Raw genomic sequence first — 25,084 nt, 5'->3', positions numbered from 1 at the left:
TAATAGTTACGCACAGCTTTTTAAAAAATATTATAGGAACCTCATGTTTCCCATTGGAAAAAGAAGCTGTGTTTTAATGATCCCTCTCAGTCCATTCTTCACTTCATTATCTCTGTTTCTGGCTAATGAGCCTCTTCAATAAATGCAGCATCAATTGTCTTCCTCTTCATTAGGTTATGCTAGTTAGGTTTTGTATGGGAAATCTAATAATGTTGTTTATCATTATTAAATTCAAAAAAGTTTAAAAATCTGTGTAAGTGTTCTAGTCAACCATATTTGTCTCTATTTAGAAGAAAGGAATTAATGAACTAATAGGATAGAAACAAACGAAAAGATGGACCAGACCCATCAGTGAAACAGCTCAGTTTCTCTCATTAGAAACACCTTCATTTCGGAAATGTTTGGCTTAATTAGGAGACCAATATCAATCAAAAACCTTCCTCTCACCATCTCAGGCGAGCTGGAGCACAATTCAGAAAATGCAGATGGAATCTCATATCCATATCCATCATGCCATTTCTCCCTGACTGTCGTGAACCATCATCACTTATGCGCCAACTCCCTTGTTATGTCAGGAAAGAAAGACAGCTATACACTATTCTTATCTCGATGACTAGATTATACAATATTATTCATTGTAGTTTCCTTGCTGCGAATGGCATCATCTCCCAGTGTGTCTCAAAAAAAACAACATTTGAAATACATTGCCACTGTCTGTTTGTTTCAAATTGGAGCCATCTTTTGTCGTGTGCTTGAGAGTGTTCAGAGTACTACTAAAAGGACTTTGCTTGCTTGAGTATGAATAAGCAGCCCGTTCTTGCGTCAAATACCGAGGCTTTGTCACGGCCGTCGTCGTTCGGTACCGCTGCACTAGGTACCCTTTAGCGATGGTATGAGGTGCATTGGGCTTTCCATTAACTACAATGTAAACCCATCCGTGGCAAGAGTAAACGCTCAGAGAAAGATAGACAAAGAGAGACATAGAACGTCTGTGATTTATACACATACATTTATACAGAGAGTTTCGTCCGGTCTCTGTACAAATATGATGTACTATCGTAGTTCTGGGTGACCACAGACGGCTACAATAATTTTTTCCTTCATTCCTGATTCAACAATGTCAGGATGTCCGTGTTGACAGCAGGAGATTCTCAATGCTGATAGGCATCTTTTTCAGAGCTCATAGGTAATGGATCGCTGTCGCGGTGTAAAGACGGGATGTATAACAAATAGTGCATACTGGATAAAATCCTCAACCCTGCATTTTTAAGTTATAAGTGGAAAGAACTGTTATACGGAGTATACTAAGTTCTTTTTCTGGCGGTTTATAGTATACCCACTTGTCAGCCAAAAGCCATTGGCATATATAGGAGAGTATACCCACTTCCTCCTCTGTAACCTACCCATCTCTACCTAGTAGTTCACCCACCTTATCGATGACCACTACACCACTGGCTACTGCAGTACATTAAGAAAGCCTTGATTTAACATTGTAGATATGACCACTGACTATTTGTGTAACAATTTAGCCACAATTTCACACACTAACCACTCACGGTCCAGCCATATACTCGGTTCACTCAGAGTCTTGTTTTCTAAACTGTTTTGTTGCCTAAACCTAAAGTGACGCCAAAAGGCGTGACAAAGTGGCAGTATGTGACGAGTTGAGATGAGAACCTTGTGGAAAAAGAAATATGTTGTGAAAGTGCAGGATCGTTCAACTTCCCTAATTTAAATGTCTTGGAGAGTTTGTCCAATGACTAAATTACTGAAAATGAGCAGCCCCGGGTCTTGCAAGGTCACTGACCATGTGGCCTTTTATTCATTCAGTGTCCCCATTTAAAGCACACAAACAGATGGAGGAACAGATTCTTTGATGGTCGAGTGTCTCAGATTCAGCTGGTGCTGTTTGACACTCAGTACAGCGGGAGGCTTATTGATATTGCTTACTTTGAATACTGATTCTGTTAATCAAAACAGGTCATGCACTCTTTAATGCTACAGCATGGGTTATGCCCTCATATCTGAGACCCATGGACCTTGCAAATATACAATTATGGGGCTTGAGAGATAGGATTTTAATGTATTTTTCAAGACAACATGGTAATGGAGCCTTTGTGGGCTCAAAGAGCTGCAACCTTTGATTAAACTGAAAATGAGTACAGTAGGAGCAGTATACAAAAAGTAAAGTTATTACTATGCTAATGAGGCATAAAATCAATACCCTTTCCAAAAAATTAAATTGCTTTGATATTATTTGGCAATGTTCACAGATCCTTCTACACAAATAGTCTTAACCTGTGTCTCCAAAACGGACTGTAGAAACTTAAATATGACAAATATGACGTTCTTAAACGTTTTAGATTTATGCAAACATTAATTCCTTAAAAAAACTCTATTGTTTGCAACTCTGTTGTTATGAAACCTTTAATTTCTGCTAATCCATTAAAACAAAGCATATGCTGTGTCATTATTTTAGTGTATTATTCATATTGGGGAGATTTGCTTAACAACCACATACCCTGTGGTTTTTTTCCTCAGGGCTGATTACTGAGAAATTTTGGGAGGTTGAATTGAAAAATAATGAGTTTGCATCGCAGTAAGATTTCTGCATAAAGAGACTGGTCTCTGAATGTCATTGACTTGCATGATTCCCCCCCATGTCAGGCCAATTAAAATGAAAAGATGAAGAGAGACCTTCAGCTAAAACAGCCTGCGGAGAAAATCAATCAACATATAAGTAACAGACAGTTTTGGCTGGATTATCTATTTATAATGTCAGTTCATTTATGTAGCTTTGCAGGCATTCTTTCCCCTGAACTTTATGAGAGCTAAGCGTAGTTGTGCATTGCTAAGCTGCACTTAAACACACCCCAAAGATTACAGAGGACGGCTTTACAATCTGTTACAAGAAAACAATATCCGCAATACATTGTTTTACTAGTATAGCCTTTGTCACATCTGACGTTAACATGTATGCATTCTATAGGGTATTGTTTTGCAAGGAGAGCGAAACTTCATACAAGTACTTTAGTGTAAAAAGGTGCAAAAAATGCGGCTGAGATTCATGTACATAATATTTGATAACTATATCAACCTCTGGAGTTGATCAAGGACAAATTAGGCGTGAACGCTGTGTCATTGCAGAGTATTTTCAATCCACATTGAGCAAATATGTACACAAATTAAAGGGTGGGTCCATGATTTATTTTGTTTTTATAGCATTTGGTAGCTTCCAGTGGTGTATCCTTATCCATATTCAGTATGTACTGTATTATCTACAGTGACTTAGATGGCGGTCAGTTTGGACCGCCATATAAGCAGACAGGAGTACCGGCACACAAGCTAAACAATATACTGATGTGTGGACATCGGATCCCAAAGTCATACAATAACGCAAACAAACTAACCGATTGAGGCAGCGGTAGACCAGCAACTCCGTGTTCTTCTTGTCAATGGAGTCTGGTGGCTTTGAAGACCGTGATATAATGGCTTCAGTTCACCATCGGAAAGGGCTGTCTGATGGCAAGGCAAAGCAGTGAAAATATTTAAACTTAAACTGATAGATTTTTTTTGTTGGCCTTATTTTAGATGGCTAATATACACTTTATCTGCTGCTCCAGTCCAACGTCGATTTACCTCGCTGTCAGACAGCCCTTTCCGATGGGGAACTGAAGCTGTTATATCGCTCTCTTCAAAGCCACCAGACTCCATTGACAAAAACAGTAATTTTTAGGGCTGGACCCGAATATGCGCTATTTGGTTAATTGTTCGTTGGGTGGGTAATCGATTTTCAATTTTAGTATTCAGGTATTCATTCTTTTATTCGTTCGTTGTTGTCTTTTTTACCCCTCGGGATTACAAATATGCATAACAAACACCGAACCTTTTGTAAAATGATTTTTATTAAATAACAAATAACACTGCAAGCAGCAACACTGTAAAATAACAGAATCCTTAAAAATGAATGCCTTTAATTAAACCAAAAGAGACGTGATGCAGCGCTATGCCGTCCATCTCAGCCGAGAACAGAGAAATGTCTGGCTGAGTCCTTCCTGAGTCAGGTCATGGAGACGAGCCAAGAGCCCTTGTAGCTGTTGCTTATGTTGGAGTGAAACGCATGCAAAGCTCAGGCCGGAAAGGCCGAGAGGAAGCCTCCGCAGGCTGCATTACGCACGGGCTTACAGCCGGGCACTGCCGGGATTGCCGGTGCTTATGTGCTTATGTGCGCAAAGACAGCAGCCTCAAAACGCCGCGGTTTAGGAAGAGAGGGCCTGCAAATGTGACTTTGAGGTACGTCTACACTCGCACACAGACGAAGGAGGAGAGGAGACTCTTAGCGTGCACACAGCAACCTCAAATCTTCGCTCAGCGTGGATAGAGGCATCGCCGTCCACACTATGTTCGAAAAAGCATGTGTGGGGGAAGCCTCTGATTGTGTGACAAATGAATAGTGCTTCTTTAATGAGGAGTCAGTGCTGCCTACTAACCAGGAGGTTAAAGCGCTCCTCCGGTCACGGCGACCTTATTGATTAGCTTACTTTGCGAACATATGTCACTGCTTTTTGCTACTGGATGAGTGGGCGTTTCCATCTGAAAAACCTGGAAAAGGACGCAGATTGATCTGCCCTTTTAATGTACTAATGTGAAGCAGCTCTGATACTCTCTTCTGCCGGCGTTGGTAGAGTTGAAAACAACAGTGTCATTGATTGTTCAAGGAACTCAATCAAACATCTTAACACCAAGGTATTAAGGAACTAGGCATTAAGAAACTTGATTGGGTGCAGGTTGCAGGTCACAGTGCACATCATATTCAGTGATTCCATTAAGCGTATTAGACAGTGTACAGAAAACATTTGTCAGCTGGATCTACCAATTATCTACCTGTAATGGATTCAACCATTTTCAAATTGATTATACTGATTTTCTGATATTCATCTTAGGATCAATGGAGGCCATTGTGATGATTGAGTAAACTCTCTTGTCTAAATTACTAAAGTAGTGTGTGTAGTTTGGGGCAATCGATTGACGTGGCTTGTTCACTTTATTTGGTGCAGTTGTCAAAGTTGTAGTGATTGTGGAAGGGGTATGTGGCTATTTGTTGTAGTGTAATGGCTGCCTGACAAAGAGTCGAAGTTGACCATCAAAGTTTCTGAGAACAAAACAAATTTAGACTGAAGAACAAATGCATTGAAAAATATTGTATTTTGAATATTGTAATAGATGTACTGTAATGTAACACATTACCTTTTTTCCTCCAAAAGGTACTTAACTAAAGGCTGGCCCACACTAAAAGATTTTAGTTACAGGAGATGATACAGGATACAGGAGTTACGATTCAATATATTATCACAGTAAGCAAGGCGATATATTGCAATTTTTTTAAAATCTAATTTTTAGGATAGCTGTCATAGTATAAAGAGCACACCACACTATGCATAAAATCTGAGTAAAAAAGTTTACTTTTTTTATGCAATCAGAACAGTGGGGTCTGCATTTGCATTTATCACAGTCCCTGTAACATCCAACATCATAGCACTACTTTGAGAGGGCACATAGACTGAGAGGACGCATCTCTTTGCAAATTAAATAAAATATTGACTGAGTTCATCTTTGCATGTAAACTATTAAGTAATAAAAAGTGTTTTTGAGAATCGATACAGTTTCACGAAACAAAATACCGCGTTACTCAATATTTTCTTACACCCCTATTAGTCTGTGCTCGGCATTACTTAACTAATAAAAAGTTGACTACCACCCACCTCTGGTGATGAGAGTTGTGTATGTGTTTGTAATTAGCTTCAAAATTATTTGTTGGTAAAACTGCAGGGGAAATTTGTTTCTGTCTGTTACAAATTTCTTTGGGTGAAAACACGTTTGGTTGTGGCCCCATGCATCACTGGTTTTAATTAAAAGGCAAAGAAGTTCTCGAACGATTAATCATCATTTAGAGTGTTTGGCTCCTTCACAAAGTCTCTATCAGGAGTTGGTTTGGCGTGAGAGCCTCAGCAGGCACCTTTTATTGTGATCTTCCATCCTCAACGGCATACAGCGTCCTATTTTGTTCTTTCTATTTCTGCAACAATACACAAGAGCTTTACGACAAGGCTTACAATTAGTATATGTTAACAAGGAGAGGTTACACGTTCAATGAACAAGCTAATTGCTTTTTTGCTCTTATGAGGAATACCATAGCTCTCTTGTTGTATGTTCTTTGGCAAATGAAAAAGCTGCTCAATGTCAGAATGATGATAACAGAACACATTCTGACTTGTTGAAACGAGTCACCTTTAGCTAAGATTGAGTTGGAAAGGTGAAGGTAATGGGCAGGATGGAATATCAGCTATTGTTAGGTATAATGTAGGAATAATTATAATAGATTTTTTTCCCACTTGTAATGAGAATAATAATGAGTAAAAACTATTTCATTATAGTAATGAAGGGTCAGCAGAGAAATGCCCCCGGAGCTGGTCGGCTTTCACTGTTCCTTAGTTGCAAATAAACAGGAAGCTTAATATCCCGGTCATCTGTGATTCTCCAACAGGCGTTTTTAGTACTAGAATACTGGCTGTGAATATGTGTTTGTGTGTGTGTGTTCATGAAGCTTATATGGACGAAGTCCAGAGAAAGGCCATCTGTTACGATCTCCTCTCGCCGCTCTCGCCTTTCCAAACTCCCGTTGTTCACCCTCCCGCTGCCTACTCCTCTTCCTCCTATCTCTCAATAACCTCACTAACTACTGCCTGCCTGTAAGAACTAATGGAAATGACAAGCTTTCCATATTCAAGTAATGGAGGCTGAGGAGGACCAGATGTCTGATTTCTGATGTGGAAACAAGGACTTTTGTTTTTTGTGTATTTTGTTGAGTTTTATTATATAATATCATTCATGCTAATTCAAAGGCAACTGGGTTCGCTGTTGTGGTCTTGAAGGTGTTTTTTGCATAGCTGAAACAATGGAGGCATTATTCTTCAACCAGTTTTTGCAAGTGTAGTGAACTTCTTTGTAGTTTCAGTATGGAAAATTCAATAATATACACTCACTAGAAGACTAAGCATTGAGTACAGCCTCCATGAAAAAGCCAAGAAAAATGAGTTCAACCACCCTTATTAAGTCAGCATATGTATTACATCAGAGTTGATTAAATTGGGAACTGTTGTGAAAACTGACATTGACTGTCAATTTCTAACAATTTTACCAACTCTTCTTTTTGTGGGTATTGCATCAAATCTACATCGTATTAGCAAAAACACAATTCATATTCTAACAAGGGATGCACTTATCTGACTTTTTCAGTCCCGATACTGATACAGATACTGATACCTTGGTCACTCCAGTGGTTCTTCGTGTCATTAAGTTGAATCATTCCCCCATTCCCCACCAGACCTGCCCAATAACAAGCTTACCCGCTCTTCGAGCTGCTGAGTTTCTACACATCAGCTTATTTGCGCCTATAATTATATGCTGCAGTAAAACCCATTGGCCAGGAATTGTTCTGTAAATAACCACAGAAAGTGCTGTATTGTCAGAGCAAAGTCAGTGAAGAGATTAATAACACAAGTGCGTACTGTAGAACTCTATGATAATTGCTCTCATGGGGAATTCAATCTGGTGTATGTGTGTGTGTGTGCGTGTATGTGTGCATGAGAAAGAGAGAGAGAGACGGGAAAGACAGGCTCTGAATGCAGCGAGGGCAGCGGCGAGTAAATCAAAGCAGAGCCACATTTATCACTGAGGCTGAAACGTAATTAGCCTGTTGTAGCGAGGTCAGGCATATTCTCCAATGACAGACATATGCACAGACATTTACAGCTTCATTCGGCCGGGAACCATCCAGGAGGTTATACTATTAAGCAACACATCCTTCATATCCGTCAGGTATACTTATACATGTTTTGTTTGTGAGGTACAGCACAGTATGTGTGTTTTTCTGTTCACTTCTGCATGCTTGTAGCGTTGTGTGTGCTAATTGGACTTCTACACGTACACTTGAGTGAGGACAGTTTTGCAAAGTCAGTTCATTTTGGGTTTAGATTGGGGTAAACATTGCACATTGGGCATGTGGTACATATGTTTAGGGTTAGAGTTAATGGCACATGCATGGATGTCAGTCAGTTGATGGATCTCACAAGGACACAACTACTTTACTTGTAAGTTTGCATTGACTCTTAATGAAGCCGGTCCCACGGGTGCAGTGATCTTCCCCAATGGAGGCTTTTCACAGCGTGGATAGTACAGGTTAGAGCAGCCTATCTGCTGTTGTACTCCTCGGAAATTGCTCTTGAACTCTTACGGAAGTAACAGCAGAGAGCTCATCCAGCACAAACTGTTATGTTTGATGAATGGGTGTAACCTTTTAAAGCTGAACGGATGTTTCAGCTGTAAACCTGGCATGCAGTGCAGCTGGGGTCACATTCAATAAAGCCATGTTCACTTCTAATGTTGATGAATGTGACCACGCCACTTATTTGCTCAAAGCTTCCAATTCATACCAGTGTTTTTTAAAAGTTTGGCATTAACCATGAAATGCCAAAATGATGATACAAGCTTGAAACCGCTTTTATTGAGCCAGGATCTTCGCACTTTGTCTGTATTGATCTATATACTAAGGTTTTCTCATTTTTAGACATGCTAGCACCATGGTTGATCGGTCGCTCGATTGGTCTATCACATTGGACCAGACTGAAAAGGTCAACAACTAGTTGATGGATTGCCATGAAATTTTGCACATTCATGGTTCCTAGATGATGTATCCTATTGACTTTCATAATCCTCCAACTTTTCCTCTGATGGCGCCATAACCAAAAAACACTTCAAGCGAGCCTGAAAACTGTTTTTGCACAATTGAGGAAGTTTTGTTGAATTTTACCGTTTCCATACAGCTTTTCGAATGCGGTATTTAAAAATGTGCATACAAATACATGACTGGAAACACGGCTATAGTGAGCATGTTATCATGCCGATGTTAGCATTTAGCTCAAAGCAATGTTGTGGCCAAGTACAGCCTCACAGAGCCACCGGAGAAACTGTCGGCTGTTAGTCTTGTTAATTTATGCCTGTTTGGTGTTAACAGATAAAGTGTGAAGAACAAATTGTACTAGCAAGTCAAGATCCTCAAAAATAGAAATAAAAACCCACAAATGTCAAATGTTGTTTTAGTGTGAATGGATTATCAACACTGGCTTTCCCAGAAGACGTTTGGTTGAATAGTGAAGGGATCATAGCCCTCCCAACTAAAGGCAAAAGCTCCAAAACAATTAGGAAGTGAAAATGGTAGCAATACATTCCAGCCAGAGCAATCATTGACCACTAAAGCTTCCTCAAACTAAAAATAGGGGACTGTGTGTAAAACATGATTCATCTCACGCTCAAATTAAATCTAAGGGTCAGCATTTTACCTTAAGTCATTGTTTCATTTCATTCCCAGTATGCTGGAGTACAGAGCCAAAACAATGAAAAATGTCTTACTGTGCTGTCCTGGCTGTACTGTATATACACTATAAATAAGCCCAGCAGAAGACAAAAAATACTGCCAGATATATTGTGTATATATCTAGCTCCACATATCCACATGCATAACCCTACATGTATATTTTCATGACTTTGATGACCCTGTTACTGGAAAAGGAAATTATGTGTCACGCTCAAGGCTAGAACAAACCTGATTTATACTAAGTGGCGATTTAAGCACTTGCCCCCAGTATTTTAGCTGATTTACTTGGGATTCAAATCTGTGGTCTATTTTACAAATCATCTCTCTAGCCTTGGACCTGCTGTTATTCTTCACATTTTTGGTTTCAGGCTAGACTCCTTATCATAGAAATGTGATCATTCAACCACAGTGGTTCAGACCAATCAGCCTCCTGTGAGGACCTACTGGCATATATATATATATATATATATATATATACAGTATATTAGGGCTGTCAATCGATTCAAATATTTAATCATGATTAATCGCATGATTGTCTATGATTAATCGCGATTAATCACATATTTTATCTGCTAAAAATGTACCTTAAAGAGAGATTTGTCAAGTATTTAATACTCTTATCAACATGGGAGTGGGCAAATATGCTTGCTTTATGCAAATGTATGTATATATGTATTATTGGCAATCAACAACACAAACCGTGTACCGCATTTAGCATAACATTTTTTTTTAAATCATAACATACCAAACTGAGGCCCAATAGGCAACAACAGTTGTCAGTGAGTCAGTTGTCTATGTGATTATCATAAAGTGGGCATGTCTGTAAAGGGGAGACTCGGGGGTACCCAAGAATCCATTTTCAGGTCAAGGGACCCCTTTGAAAATGACCATGCCAGTTTTTGCCTCCCCAAAATTTTGCGTAAGTTGGAGCGTTACTTAGACTCCTTCGCGACAAGCTAGTGTGACTAGTACCAATGGATTCATGGGTTTTCTAGTTTCATATGATGCCAGTATCACTCTAGCTTTAAAACTGAGCCTGATACAGCTTCAAAAAATGAGTTGCGTTAAAGAAATTAGTAGCGTTAAAATGAATTTGCGTTAACTCGTTAACTTTGACAGCCCTAATAATCACTTAAAAGTAACCTGAGTAGGCTACATGTAAGGGATTAATTGTAATTTGTTTCTACCTACCAACCATCAGTCGAGTCAGGTTACAAAAAGTATGGGGCACAATATACATTCAATGAGTAGCATGAGTGTTAAAATGCCATTTTGCTTAATATTTCAATGTGGTATGAATTACTAGGTTTAAAACAGCTATAGCTTTAGGGTTTTGTAAATGTTTAATAGTACTCTATGTCGACCGTATCACAAACACACGTCTATCTTTCTTTTCTCGCTTTCTCCATCATCCCTTCTTTCTCTCACGTGCAGGATTGGTTGAGGGAGTACCTTTCTCAGCAGTAGCTACTACTGACTGATGCCACATCAGGCGACGACAGGGGCTATGGGGGCCCCAGCACATTTTGTGGCGCTTTTATCTCCCAGCATGCTTTGTGCCTCTTGTTATCTGCTGTCTGCAGCCTGCCAGGGGACTAAACAGTAAACAGGAAGTGCTGTGCTGACACAGCCATGCCGCTAACGCTGTATTGTAGAAAGCCTTTGCATCGCTCAGAGCTAATTCTAATGATAATCAGCTATGCTCTCTCTCATTGTTGAAGCATCAGGCATCCGCACCTGAGGAACTCTGTCTGTGTGGGTGACTGAGAGAGAGAAAATGAAAGAGAATATAAGATAAAGCTGCACTATTGCTGTGTGAATACTACTCTGTGATTATTTGGCGCCTTCTTACCTTATGTTTTGATGGTGTTTCTTAACCTTGTGATATGATACTGAATGCTTGCATGTGTGTCAGTGACATTTATGCGTGGTTTCCTTGTTAGTTTCATGCTATCGGTGTATTGGCAATAATGTGTGTGTGGGTCTTGTAGTGACTCAGCTTCAAAAAAGAAATGAGATGAGGTGAGGGCTTGTGTTGGGGGTAACGTGCTAGAGTACTCAGATTACTTTTTTTGCTGTAACATAACACGTTAGATGGCGATTCAAGTAATCAGTTATTTAGTGACATTTTCAAATAAGCAATCCATTATAAGTGCATCACAGTGAAATGCAAATTTTGCCTGGGGGATAATGTTAAGCGTCTGTCAGCTGCAAAGAACTCTACTTCAAATTTAGGAAGAAGTACCTGCATACACACAGCTCCACTACTCTGGTGGGCTGCGAGGCGCATCAAGGAGGAGAACGATGCCGGTGCTACAGCTGTGAAACAGCAACGGCTTTCAGCTGTCACTCCGAGGGAAATTAACAAGCTAGTAGCTCGTTACATGGTGGTGGAGACGCTACCAATATCAACTGTATCCATCTTTCCGTAAGATCATTAATGAAATCCCTATGACACGTAACATGGAGGGATCAGTGCCTGACAGAAAAAAAACATGTGCTAGCTACCTCGATATAATAAAGAGCTCTAAAGGGGACATTGGGTCTGTCATTCCTGCCTGCGGAGTTACAGATGCCTTGGACGAGGCTATGCAACGACGGTAGACTACGGCTGTACCGAATGTCATTTTTCTTCATTCAAAGCTTCTATTGAGGTTTTCGAATGAAACTCAGAATCTCAATTTTGTGATGTCATCACCCTAAAAATATAGGAAAATATGATTAAGTGTTATTGTCGATATCCAATTTTGTTTTGTGGTGCTGTCAGTTTGCTGCTAGACCGCCCCTTAAATACAGGTGCAGGCCTCCCTTTGCAAGCCGGAGAGCAAACAATTTTTGACTGCAGAGAAATTGTTGTTTTTGAAAGGCTAATTACCAACAGCAGACTATTATGTTTGATTAAAAACATGTTTTCAATTTTGGAAATGATTACATCTGTCAATATATTTTGACTTTTGAATTAAGGACGGCGTCGCTCGCTGTGTTTGAGATGGGGGGAGAGAGAGAGAGAGAGAGAGAGAGAGAGAGAGAGAGAGAAGGTGGACTATTGCATGCAATGTTTCTGTAAGTTTTAATAATGATAATTAGAATGTCAACGTTATGAATGATGCGTCAAACTATTTGTTACAGCCTTAGTCAGACCAAATAGAAAATAGCAGCGAGCACGTCTCCAAATCTTGAACGGTATCGAACAGAAGAAACAAGTCACCGGAACTCACAGATAAAGTGTCTTTTCTTAGTTTATTCTTGGCAAACAAACAAACGTGTTTCAGCTGTAAGCCGTCAACAGCCCTAGTCAGTACATTCAAAAGGTAGGTGTACAGTAATCTATGCAACCTCTAGACAATATACCAGGAATGGAAATCAACAGGTTGTCACCGCTGGGCTACTGGTGATTGTGTGTGTATGTGACTGTGTGTGTGTGAGAGAGAGAGAGCGAGAGAGAGAAAGTGAGACACAGACACAGAGAGAGGGGGAAAGATAGAGTGAGATGAGCAGCTCTTAGCTCTGGGTGAAGCTGACTCATTCAGCGACACCACCAACCAGAAGTGAGGCTCAGTCACCGTCGCTGGTTACAAATTCTCAAATTTTACGTTCTTGTCTTGAGCCAAAGGGCCAATTCTCAAATTAAGTCCCAGGTTCTCATTTGTTCGTCACATCAATCCAAATCACGTCACATATGGAGCCTTGCCATCAACTTTAATTAATTGATGTTGTATTTTCTGATGGTGAGCATTTAAAACCCCACAGCATTGTAGGCATCAGGTGTGCTGGGTAATTTTAATCCACATGTTCTTGTTTTGAATTGTATTCTATTTTTAAAGGAATAGTTAGACATTTTGTGAAATATTGACTTTTTAGTGAGTGATACCACGCTCCTACAGTATTTGTTCATTTAATATTATTATCTTAGGACAAGAGGAGAAACGGCTACAGTAGCTTGACTAGCACCTTAAAATCTTGTTTTTTGAATCCGTACAAAAACCTGAAACGTAAATATATCGAGTTGTGGCTTTACTAGGTGTTATGTGCTGGACTATGATGGTCTGTGAAGCCACGTGGAGTTAATATCATTAATTTACCATTGTGCATTCCAGTTTGACAAATCACCTCCAACTCGAGACTGACGGCTAATCACAGTTAGTTAGGGTGTAAACAGAAGCGATAATTGAGACAATTCTGCTGTTAGGCTACGTGAGCAGTAAGAATAATTATTGTAATTCTGGCTGTGAAAAAGCCAGGGGTTTCAGAGGAGCAGGACAGTTTGTCATCTGGGGCATGATGTGCTGCTTTTTAAACATCACCAAAAAATGGAGATACCGGAACACAACAACAGACACAAAACATACAGGAGGCTAAAGGAATCAAGGCAGATAATAATACTTATGAAAAGTAGAGCTGTCAAAGTAACGCCTCAACAACGCATTAGCGCAAATTCGTTTTAACGCCACTCATTTTTTGAATGCATTAACGCAACTTTTAGCGAATTTTAATTAACCTCTTCAAAATCCAATACATACATTTGTATAAAGCAGCATAGTTGCCCACTCCTGTATTGATAAGAGTGTTGAATACTTGACATATCTCCCTTTAAGAAACATTTTGAATAGATAAAAAATGTGTGATTAATTTAGGATTAATCACAATTAACTAAGGACAATGATAGCCCTAATTAAAAGCAACAAAATTGTCCATTAAAGTTTTAATTGATGAGCCCCACTCACTCTCTCAAAACATCCTGGTTTACCTGCCGCAGTCAAAAACAAAGATGATAATTAGCTTAGTGAAGGAGCCATGTTGAGTCGAGACAAATTGCTTTGCCACATCTGAATTCTGTTGGTAGAATTCACCAAATAACATCATGCTCATGCACACATTGGCTGCAATTGTATTGTAATATTGGATATGATATACGTTATTTTTAGTCTAGATTTCCTGCGAATGCAAACTGCCTCACACATTCACACCTGCCCTGCAGTGATAATTACAAGTCATCTATATAGGCTATTTTTTTGCTGGATTCTTTATTATCCATCTGGCATTACAGTGCAATTAAGCAACGGTGGTGAAGCAGCACACCCCCAATGGCACTGCATTAATAAACCATACTTATACAAAATGAAAATTGTCTGCTCTAGTTAACTGTGGTTCATTTTAAACTCATAAATGCTAATTATTTTTGAATGTGAGCATCGGCTTGAGTGCAGAAAACAAGTGAGTGAGCAGGAATAAGTTGTCTTGAAAATGTCGTAATTACTCAGAGCTACTGTATACAGAGAGATAATTTATGCCAGTGCAGATGTTTGAAAGTGTTGTGAAGTGTGTAAAGGCCCAGACACAGCAACCCAACATCAAAGAACTAGCTTGAACACAACGCAAAGTAGGGATGGGTTATGATTTTCGATTTTTCGAATAGTCGTTCATTATAAAAAATAAAATAGTTTATGCGAATATTCGTCCCCTCTTAAAAAAATATTTTCTTTAATTATTAAAATAATAATTGAATAATTCCCAGTGATTTTCGAATAGTATTTTTTGCTTGGAATGCACATCCCTACCGCAAAGACGACAGCCGACGGCCAGTTAACACGTAGGTTGTGCGCCTGTGTGAGATGAAATAACTCTCCACACCAGCAGGTCGCGGTAGTCTGTATTCGTCATTCAAAAAGGGAAAACGGAAGACTTAGGACTGCGGATATACAAGCCGTTGTTATGATACATACATGAAACAGAGCAGTGTTTGCCGACCATTTTCACACCACTCTCACTCACCATTTAGCTTCATCCAGACGGCTAAGTCGTTGTGAAAATATCCGCGTATTGGAGGGATCAGATGAGATGAAAAATGAGAAGAACCTTCTTTGTTTTTCCTCTTGACTTTACTCGTTGACTTGCTTTTCCGTTTTTCTTCTCGTGCACTAATTCGCTTCAGCTGAACAGCCAATCAGAGTGATTTCTCTCACTGACGGGCTCTGCTGCCAATTCAACATGCCGAATCGGCCGAAAAAACTCTGACACAGGCAGATTAGAGCCGACTTTGTGGGACACACCAAAAAAAAGTAGGCCGACGGACGCTCACCGACGGCTCCAAACTGTCCGACGTCCGACCGTCTGCTTGGTGTGTCGGGGCCTTAATGTGAAAAAAATTCAGCTTGAAAAAAAAAAAGGATTTAAATTGTTCTTATATGGTGTAAGCTGGAGACCACAGACTCCATTGATTCCAGTAAGACCAGAGATGTTTTGAAGGATTACAGCCTGTGTATTGTAATTGTGGTTATGTCAAGAGCTCAACATTTGTTTGTTTGGTGCACTCGGAACTGCACATTTACTGTATTTATATATTTTTATATGTATAAAAAATCCCGATTGCTGAAAAATATACGTGATGGTGTGTGATTTAGTGAATTTAGAGGGTTAGCTGGTCTCTGTTGTGTGTATGAGGTGTCTGGCAGAGGAGGGTTTTTTATCTGCAATGCAGCAGTTGGGCGAATTGAGGAGAGGACTGTGGCTCTGCCAGGGACTTAACGCCCTCTGATTGATCCACAGCGTCTCTCTCAACGTCTCGTGAGCCCAAACAACGCTCTCTTTCTCAAACTGTAGGCTGAAATCCAAACATTGACAGCGTTTTGTGATCCTGCATTCCATGAACGAATAAACACGGGAGTGCAAGAAATCCATATTTGTTTCTCAAACTGAAAACTATATCGACACGACCCTGTCCATCTTGTTTTCGACCCCAGCACTCACTTGGATTAAAGATCCTATCCATGGTTTCACAGCAGTGCCTCTTGTTAAAGTTTTGTATCCTTAGTGATACCTTAAAGGTGGTTTCATCACTCTCAGATTGAATTGCTCAGCTCTGCACTTTTCAGTGAGCTGAGAGGAACTAAATGTTTTGCTTATGTTTTGTGTCTCTTCTGCTCTGTAAAATCTATTAACACTGAAGTAAGTCTGTAGCACATTTGTTTTTTTTAATGAACAAATGCTAAAATGTGATTAGATACAAACAGATATTTTACTAACTGTACACTGGGGAGATTATTATAAATAGGAGGTGAAAAAGAAGACCCTCTCATGGCTTTTGCACTATCCCATGAGCATTTTATATTGCCGCAGTATTATAAATAGGAAGAGGAGGAAAAAAAGACCCTCATGGCTTTTGCAGTCTCCCATGAGCATTTTATACTGTTGCAGTATTATAAATAGGAGGAGGAAAAAAAGACCCTCTTTTAAGTCCTTTACACTCCCCCATGAGCATTTTATATTGTCGCAAAACATTTACATTTTCTCAAGAAACCAGGTTTCTCCCAGGAAATATTTTTCCCGTGTTCTGCCAGAAGCGACGACTGTATGACTGAATCCTTCAGAATAAAAGCGCCATCTCCACAAATGTAAACTGACTACAAAACTTACATTTCTGACAAAAACGGTTTAAATTATACGCCGAACTAGCCCCAGCAGTCTGTGCTTAATCCTTACACTATCACTTTCTGTGACTGTTTAAGAAAAAAACTATAGGTCACCAAACTCAGCTATACTCAGTGGTGACATTTTTGAGAATAAAATGGACACTGTTCACTGCTTTGAATGTTAATGCACAAATGATAGTGAAATTGCACCTGCTGGCCTGTACATCCTCACACTATCCTGCAATCTCAAGTTAAATTTTTTTCACCAAACTACTTTTATTTCTCCTCCATATTGCTCACTAGCTGCCTGAGTTCAGCTGCAGATATTTTTAGCCAGAATACTGAAATATCTCAACAACCATCAGATGGTTTGCCATGACATTTTGTACGCAGACATTCATGGTTTACAAATGATGTATCGTAATAACTTTGGTGAGCCGCTGACTTCCCCTAGAGTGAGTAGAGCAGTTCCCAGTTTCTCTACATCCAGTAAGATATCTCAACAACTACTCGATGAATTGATCCGACTTTTCCTTTAGCACTACCTAAAGTTTACCTACGTGTTTTTGAGTAAAGTATCTCAACATCAATTGAATGAATTGCCATGACATTTAGTGTAGGCATTCATATCCCCCTCAGGGTGAATAGTAACAACTCTGGTGGTCCCTTCACTTTCCAACAAACACAAGGCTTTCATCCAGGAGACCGTTGTTCATGTCCCGTGTGTTACGTTTCACTTTCACTTTACAATCCGTTGTTCGTTCGTGACCCGTTTTCACAACGTCAAGTCACATTTCTACTCTAAAGTGACGCCAATGGATCTGACAAAGCGCCAGTATGTGACGAGTTAGGATGAGAACGTGTTGCATCATCGGGTTAAAATCGTATACTGTCCAATACTTTGGTTTATTACCAAATACCTGGAAACTAATGACATTTCCTTCAGCCTCAGCTGTACTTTCTGTTTAGTGCTTGCATGCAAAACTAAGATGCTGAACATGGTAAACAATATACTTGCTAAACATTGACATTAACATTGTGATTGTGAGCATGTTAGCATACTGACATAAGCATTTAGCTCAAAGGACAGCCTCACAGAGTTGCTAGCATGGCTGTAGATTCTTGATCTTGTTTCTTTGCGGAGTCTGCTAACAAAAATAATTTAATGGACCTCTGGAAACATGTGCCTTGAGTTGCTTCAGGTGTAATTTTATTCAAGCACAGCTTTTAGACTTTTAGACTTCATCATCGCTGGACGGATTACTGTATATGGATGGGTGTTAAAAAAACACCACCATCATCACTCTCATGACCCCTCCTATTTCCAATTCACACCATTTTTTCTTTGCTATTCTGTAGACCCCCAATAACAATATTAAACACTCTCTGGTTCACCAGGTGCTAATATGATGAAAATGTTAATCCACTATAGTGCTGAAGGCAGCGTGAATTGATGCCAGCTGTGTGTCGGCAGCTGTGTGATCTGAAAACACTCCTCAATGTAAATGTAAAGATATTTCCCTTCAAGCTGATAGTCATGTGCTGGATTTAATGCTACATCAGCCCATAGCTATCCTTTTATGCTTCGCTGGAAGGATTTTAACCACTAAAGGGCTATATAAAGGCCATCTGCCTGTCTCATTAGTGCCAGCTTTCCCGTGTTTCTGCCTCAAGAGGATAAAGGTCTTGATATTTTGATTCTCTTGGGTTAAGATGAAAGCTCCAAGTCTTGTGCCGTGACGTTTCTTAAGCATACAAATCTTGTGTCTGCAGAAGTCACAGTGGTACAGCGGCTCAGCATTTAGCGTCACCTCTGCAGGTCAGAAAACAAAGCAAACACACACACACAAAGAGACACACACATATAGCACATACTGTATATTGACAAGATAAAGCTACTGTGATGGGTTTACGGTGCTGGAAATCCATTTATCTTTGTTTTGACTTTCTTTAGTTTAGTCAGTTTACGGCTTTTACTGCTAAATTACCGCAACTTCATCATCGTCATCACACCGCGAAGGTTTTGGTTGCTTAGTAACGGCAGGTGCGTCAGCAGCGCAACCTCCCAAGCCCTGCTGTAAAGTTTGTGACTGTTTGGACAGGTCATTAAAGCATCAAAGGTGTAATATAATAGACGAATGAGGCCAGTAAAAAGAGTCTCTTTTTTTTCAAGCTGCGGCAAATTTTAAGGAATTCTTTCTTTCATCACACTAAGGCAATCTAGAATTGTCTGGCTTTATTGACTCATTATATGGTTACATTACACAAGAGATACAGTATAGCTGTATCATCAACCCAACAGCAAGTAAGTGAGGGTAAAATGGAAAATTACGTGGCTTTGGGGGAGCAGATACACAAAACAACATTGGACCAATAATTGATCCCTGAGGCACACCACTAAAGGAGCTGCTGATATAATAATTTGTGAAGTCCTAGAACTTTCTATTAGACGCATATTTAAACCATGAATTTGCAGTTCCAGATATATATACTTTAGAGCTTATTCAGAAAAAGCACTACTGTCAAATGCAGCACTAGTAATGAGGAGAAATGGCATGTAACAGCCACCAGAGTCCGCCGACCAAATGTCATCAAAATGCCATTTATGACACAAAGAAAGGTGGTTTCTGTGGACTTGAAGTGGAGTTAAAGTCCAGGCGCTATTTTCTCTGGTGATTTGGGATAGAAATAAGAATATAGATACTGTATATCTATAGTTCTGAGAGAGTGAGGAATTAGTAAATTAGTTTTATCAATAGGGTTGCAATGGTTGCTCATAATAATCAGGGACACAGCCAGAACTCTTCACATGCATAGGCTGGCGTCAATGACTCACTTCCAAACAGATGGCGGTACGTTGTCAAATGGGCTATAGAAGATGGATTCATATGTGAAATAATACTGAAAAGGTCTGTGAAATGAACTCTTCACAACAGGAACATCTGTCTCTTCTGAATGTTGGTTACAAAATGGCATAATTTTACATTGAATGCCAGTTATTTTGTTGATAAAGAGAAAAAAACATCACTCAATCTGAAATCACCGCCATAGATTGAGTGATGTTTTATAAGGCTGTCTGGAAAAGAGTTTATAATGTTCGTTTGAAATCAGCTCACAGAAATAAGCACGTCAAACGCCCTTAACTTAATGGTTGCACAAAGCCGGCAGCTATTTCAGAAATAACAGATGCACCTCAAGTTAGTTTCTCTTCTATCAGCACGTGGCCTGTCTGAATTTGTGTTTCAAACTGTGGCGTCTTCGCGGAGAATGATTGACAACTAGAACAGAGCGTGTTTTTAACGGCTCATTGGAGTTTTAAGGCTAAGAAGCCTTGCTCATTAAAATCTGTTTACTATCTGTTTACCATCCTGCTGTACAGAGGATGTTGTAGGTTACTGTTTGTCAAATCAGAATATTTCTGAGTGGATTCCCTGTAAATGAGAGCAAATGATCAGTTTACTTCCTTGTTGTCAGTTGAATCTACAATAAAGACATTAATAATCAGAGACATGGATGTCTTGGATAAGAAATGTGTTCAATTTGAAATAATAATTACACATTGTGGGTGACCACAGAGAGAGAGAGAGAACCAGAGCAGGATGATATATTTGTTACACAAGCATGGAGAGGCGAGGGCTGGAGAGAGGAGAGGAGAGGAGAGGAGAGGAGAGTGGGGGATGGAGGTGGAGAAGACCTCGGGAGTCTTGGCTAGCTGTCCTTTGGCAGCTCAAGGCCATACAGAAGCAAGGGTTTCCAGAAAAGGCAGAAAGTGGAATACACAAGAGAGAAAGGGATGGAGAATGAAACTGAAATAGAAAAATTAAGGAATATGAGAGGGGCGATAGACACTGATAGACATCAAAGCTGCAGTAGGTAAAATTGAACCAACTATGATTAAAAAAAGTAATTTTTATAAAACGGCCACTATATCCTGACAGCAGTGCATGAGACAGGTAATCTGAAAAAAATCATGTGCTTCTATGTCCTCCGGTGCTCCTAATGGCATCTGCAAGGTTTCACTGACCGGAGGAAAACAACCAATTAGAGCCAAGCTGGAGTCTGCAGTCTCTGAGCAGCTGTCAATCACTCACAAACTCTGATCAAACGGTCAAACTAAGCAGCGCTGATCAAATATGAATCAATATTCTGTTGCTGTAATGCCTATTTCTCGCCTCAAATGTTTTCAGAAACTTTCTCATTTTACAGCTAAACAGTACACTACAAGATGTCTCTGACGACAATAAATATTGCACAATATTAAAATACTCCATAATATTCTCCAGAGACAACTATTTTTTTTTTTTTAATTTGCCCCAGATCAAAATTAGACTCGAGCCGCACCATGTCAAATGCTAACATAAATCAAGCTGTGCTCTGCTATTTCTGTCTGAACACAAATGTGATGCATGTAATTGGAGAGGGGGGATCATTTGGGTCAGACTGGCTCAGACACAGCTGATGTTGCAGTTGCTTTCATCACCAGCAGGGGGCGAGCAGCAGCCATGCACAACATCAGTAGTACACCCCCTTCTCCTCCTCCTCCTCCTCCTCCTCCTCCATCCATGGCCTCCTCTACCTTTACGCGCCTGCGCACACAACTGCACACATCTCCCTACATCCTACCTCTCCTCCCATGTGATAGAGAGAGAGAGAGGGAGAAATGTGATTTCGCTAGAAGGCCAGACAATTAGTGGCTGTTGGAGGAACGCATGACACACATCTCAGCTGAGAGAGGAGAGCGAGACAGACAGAGGGAGGCACACTTTATGAGAGACACACAGCTGAGAGATGGAGATGGGTTTTTATTTGAATACTTAATAATCACCACCAAGGCAGTACAGCAAGGGTCTGACTATCATGTGACAGCTCACCTGCAATATTTCCACATCACTGTATTAATTTGTACCCTGTCAACAATGACACAAGACTCAATTAGCCAAATGTCACACAAGGACATGTTAAGAAATTGCCATTTTTGTCGCGAGGTTAAGTGTATTTTTATTCGAAATAATTGATTTTTTTTTTTTTTTTATAGCTATGTGCATTTTTCCAACGACGCTGATGGTGTTTTAATACACCGATGACTAATCTGCAATATGAGCAATCATGTATGACGACATTTCCAGTGAGAGACGCAATTAGATGATGTGCGTAAAAAGGCTCTACGTGAGGAGGCTCTGTCTGTCGCAGCCTGGCTGCTGCTGCTGATGATGGGATGAATGAATGAATGAATGAATGGTCTTCTCTGGAGAGATTGTGGAGGGGTGGCTCGGGATCATAGAGTGCGTGTAAGTAAGTGCACGCGCGTGTTTGACAAAAAAAAAGAGATGAAAGTGCGCTTCCTCGCGCCCCGCAGGCAGGCAGGCATGCCCATAAACCCGTGCGCCACTATACTTTTGTGCGCGTATGCACAAAAGTATAGTGGCGCACGGGTTTATGGGAAAAAAATGTAAGCAATAATACCTCTCTGTATGTAGCTCAACATTGCTCCTCCATGCGTGTCTGTGGTGCTTAAGGTTTATTGACCCATTACATCATACTAATGTTTCCATCGGAATGTGTAATGTTTGCAGTGATGTGATCATATAACATGACTTAGAACACTATTTCAGCCTCACTCCACCTTTCTCTCCTCTTTTTTTTTGCATCCCTCTCAATTAAGGCATCTGTGTATGGTTTTTTTGGGGGGGGGGTCTTGTGTGTGAGTGTGTAGAGAGAGAGGGAGAGAGAGAGAGATCATGGAGAGAGAGAGGGAGAGAGAGAGAGATCATGGAGAGAGGGAGAGAGAGAGAGAGAGAGAGGGAGAGAGAGAGAGATCAAGGAGAGAGGGAGAGAGAGAGAGATCATGGAGAGAGGGAGAGAGAGAGAGAGAGAGAGAGAGGGAGAGAGAGAGAGATCATGGAGAGAGGGAGAGAGAGAGAGATCATGGAGAGAGGGAGAGAGAGAGAGGGAGAGAGAGAGGGAGAGAGAGAGAGAAAGAGAGAGAGAGAGAGAGATCATGGAGAGAGGGAGAGAGAGAGAGACCATGGAGAGAGGGAGAGAGAGAGAGAGAGAGGGAGAGAGATCATGGAGAGAGGGAGAGAGAGAGAGACCATGGAGAGAGGGAGAGAGAGAGAGAGAGAGGGAGAGAGAGAGAGAGAGAGAGAGAGGGAGAGAGAGAGATCATGGAGAGAGGGAGAGAGAGAGGGAGAGAGAGAGAAAGAGAGAGAGGGAGAGAGAGAGAGATCATGGAGAGAGGGAGAGAGAGAGAGATCATGGAGAGAGAGAGAGAAAGAGAGAGAGAGAGAGAGGGAGAGAGAGAGAGATCATGGAGAGAGGGAGAGAGAGAGAGATCATGGAGAGAGGGAGAGAGAGAGAGATCATGGAGAGAGAGAGAGAGAGAGAGATCATGGAGAGAGGGAGAGAGAGAGGGAGAGAGAGAGATCATGGAGAGAGGGAGAGAGAGAGAGAGAGAGAGAGAGAGAGAGAGAGAGAGAGAGAGAGAGATCATGGAGAGAGGGAGAGAGAGAGGGAGAGAGAGGGAGAGAGAGAGATCATGGAGAGAGGGAGAGAGACCATAGAGCGAGAGAGAGCGAGAGAAAGAGCGAGAGAGAGAGAGAGATTTGTACAGGGGAGGGACAGACATTCTCCAGCCGAGGAGCAGAGCCTCAGTCTGGGCAGCAGAGAGCAGCGCTGTCTGCCTCCACATCTCCACATCCTCTCCAGACAGCACCACCCGTTTTTTTTTGGACTAGACACCCCCTGTGCTGTGTCTACGAGCAGGAGTGTGTGGCTGTGTGTCAATCGTGGAGAAAGCATCATCATCTAGCAGCAGCATCTTCGGTCCCCCCCCCACCACCATAACGCGGAACAGGGGAGCACAGCAGCAGAGCAGAGGAGAGGAGCCAGACAGACAGAAGAGGTGGCATGGAGGAGAGGTGTGTGCGTGTTTGTGCGCGGAGGCAGGGCTGTGGGATGTGGTGTCTGACGGACGCGGGAGAGATGCTGTGAGCTCTGGTATTAGCAGGCAGCTGCGCACCGAGCATCTCTCTCCTCTCTTCCTCCCTCCTCCTCCTCCTCCTCCCTCCTACCGTCGCCGACCATTCGCTGGAAACACACGGCTCCACACGGCTCGCTGTGCTCTCTCTCTACTACCGCTGGCTGTTATCTGCGCGGGGATTTGACACACACACACCAGGTATGTGCAGCGCTGGATGGATGCGTGTTTGCATGGCATGGAGGGATGGATGGTGGAGGAGGGATGTTGAGTGTTTGACTTCATCCTATATCATCTTGTTGCTTCCCTCTCCCCTCCCTCTGTGGCCCTGTCACTGGATTAATGAAACGTTATTTGAGAATGATGCGGTTATAGATGGCATCATCTATCGATGTAGATGCTGGGGGTGGAAAAAAAAAAAATATTCAATGTTATTTTTTATTAAAAAATCCAGTGTCGATTCCACACACACACATTGCTCCCATTCTAACCTTTTATCATGTAACGGCACAACATGAACGCATGTGAGCCAAATGCTGTTTGTTTCACACACTGAGCCCTTATGCAGATGACACTGCTTTCTCGTCATGCCCGCCAAAAGAAAAAAAGGTAATATTTTGATTTATGAGGCGAGACAATCTGTTGTGATGTTGGCTGGTTTCCTACAGGGCTTGCAGGCAGATATTTCACTGTTGGGGAAATACACAGGGTTAGAGAGAGAGAGAAGGGAGTGCAGAATGGAGCTGAGGATGGATGGGCGTGAGGGCAATATGATCTGAGGATGCATACACCGCCTCACATGCTCATGCTCATCCACCCCCCACTGGTGCTGCTCCGTGCAAATGCATGCTTAAAAGCAACCGTGCATGCGCGGCTTACATGTGTGTGTGCACGCACGGCTGCACACACATACAGCAGGGCAATGCACACACACCCACATGTACACCAATCCACACATGATCCATAATCATGTGTTCTGGAGACATGACGTAACACATACTCTCATCCATATGCATCTAAAGGCTTGCAACAAAAATATTGCTCAGTCTCACCCAGAATGATATAACAGCATGAACATCACACAGCATGGAGTAGAATGGCTTGCAGCATAATAACCCTCAAATTGGCACACTTGCGTCTTCATCAGGAGAGAAGAGCAGATTGTAGGCTACTATTGTGAGGAGAGTGGCAGAGACTGTGCGACTGTGAGAAATGGAGTGTTTCTGAGAGTGCTCTGCTAATCAGATGCAATTTGGAAATAGTGGG

General features: G+C 41.1%; 1 protein-coding gene across 3 annotated transcripts in view; it reads left to right on the top strand.

The window, feature by feature from the left end:
* Nucleotides 1-25,084, top strand: part of LOC119480904 (protein unc-13 homolog C) — a 202,493-nt gene that overhangs the window by 45,651 nt on the left and 131,758 nt on the right. Inside the window, exon 1 of one of the 3 annotated variants that reach the window (XM_037757541.1) lies at nt 23,433-24,019. The exons of the other annotated variants lie outside the window; for them this stretch is intronic. The gene's annotated coding sequence lies outside the window, so the exon portion shown is untranslated. Of the gene's footprint in view, nt 1-23,432; nt 24,020-25,084 lie in introns of those variants that run through there. 3 annotated transcript variants of the gene reach the window in all.

Source organism: Sebastes umbrosus, chromosome 2 (assembly GCF_015220745.1).
Source record: "Sebastes umbrosus isolate fSebUmb1 chromosome 2, fSebUmb1.pri, whole genome shotgun sequence".
Classification (NCBI taxonomy): domain Eukaryota; kingdom Metazoa; phylum Chordata; class Actinopteri; order Perciformes; family Sebastidae; genus Sebastes; species Sebastes umbrosus.
Note: the sequence above shows the minus strand (reverse complement) of the source record. Positions and strands in the feature narration are given on the sequence as shown.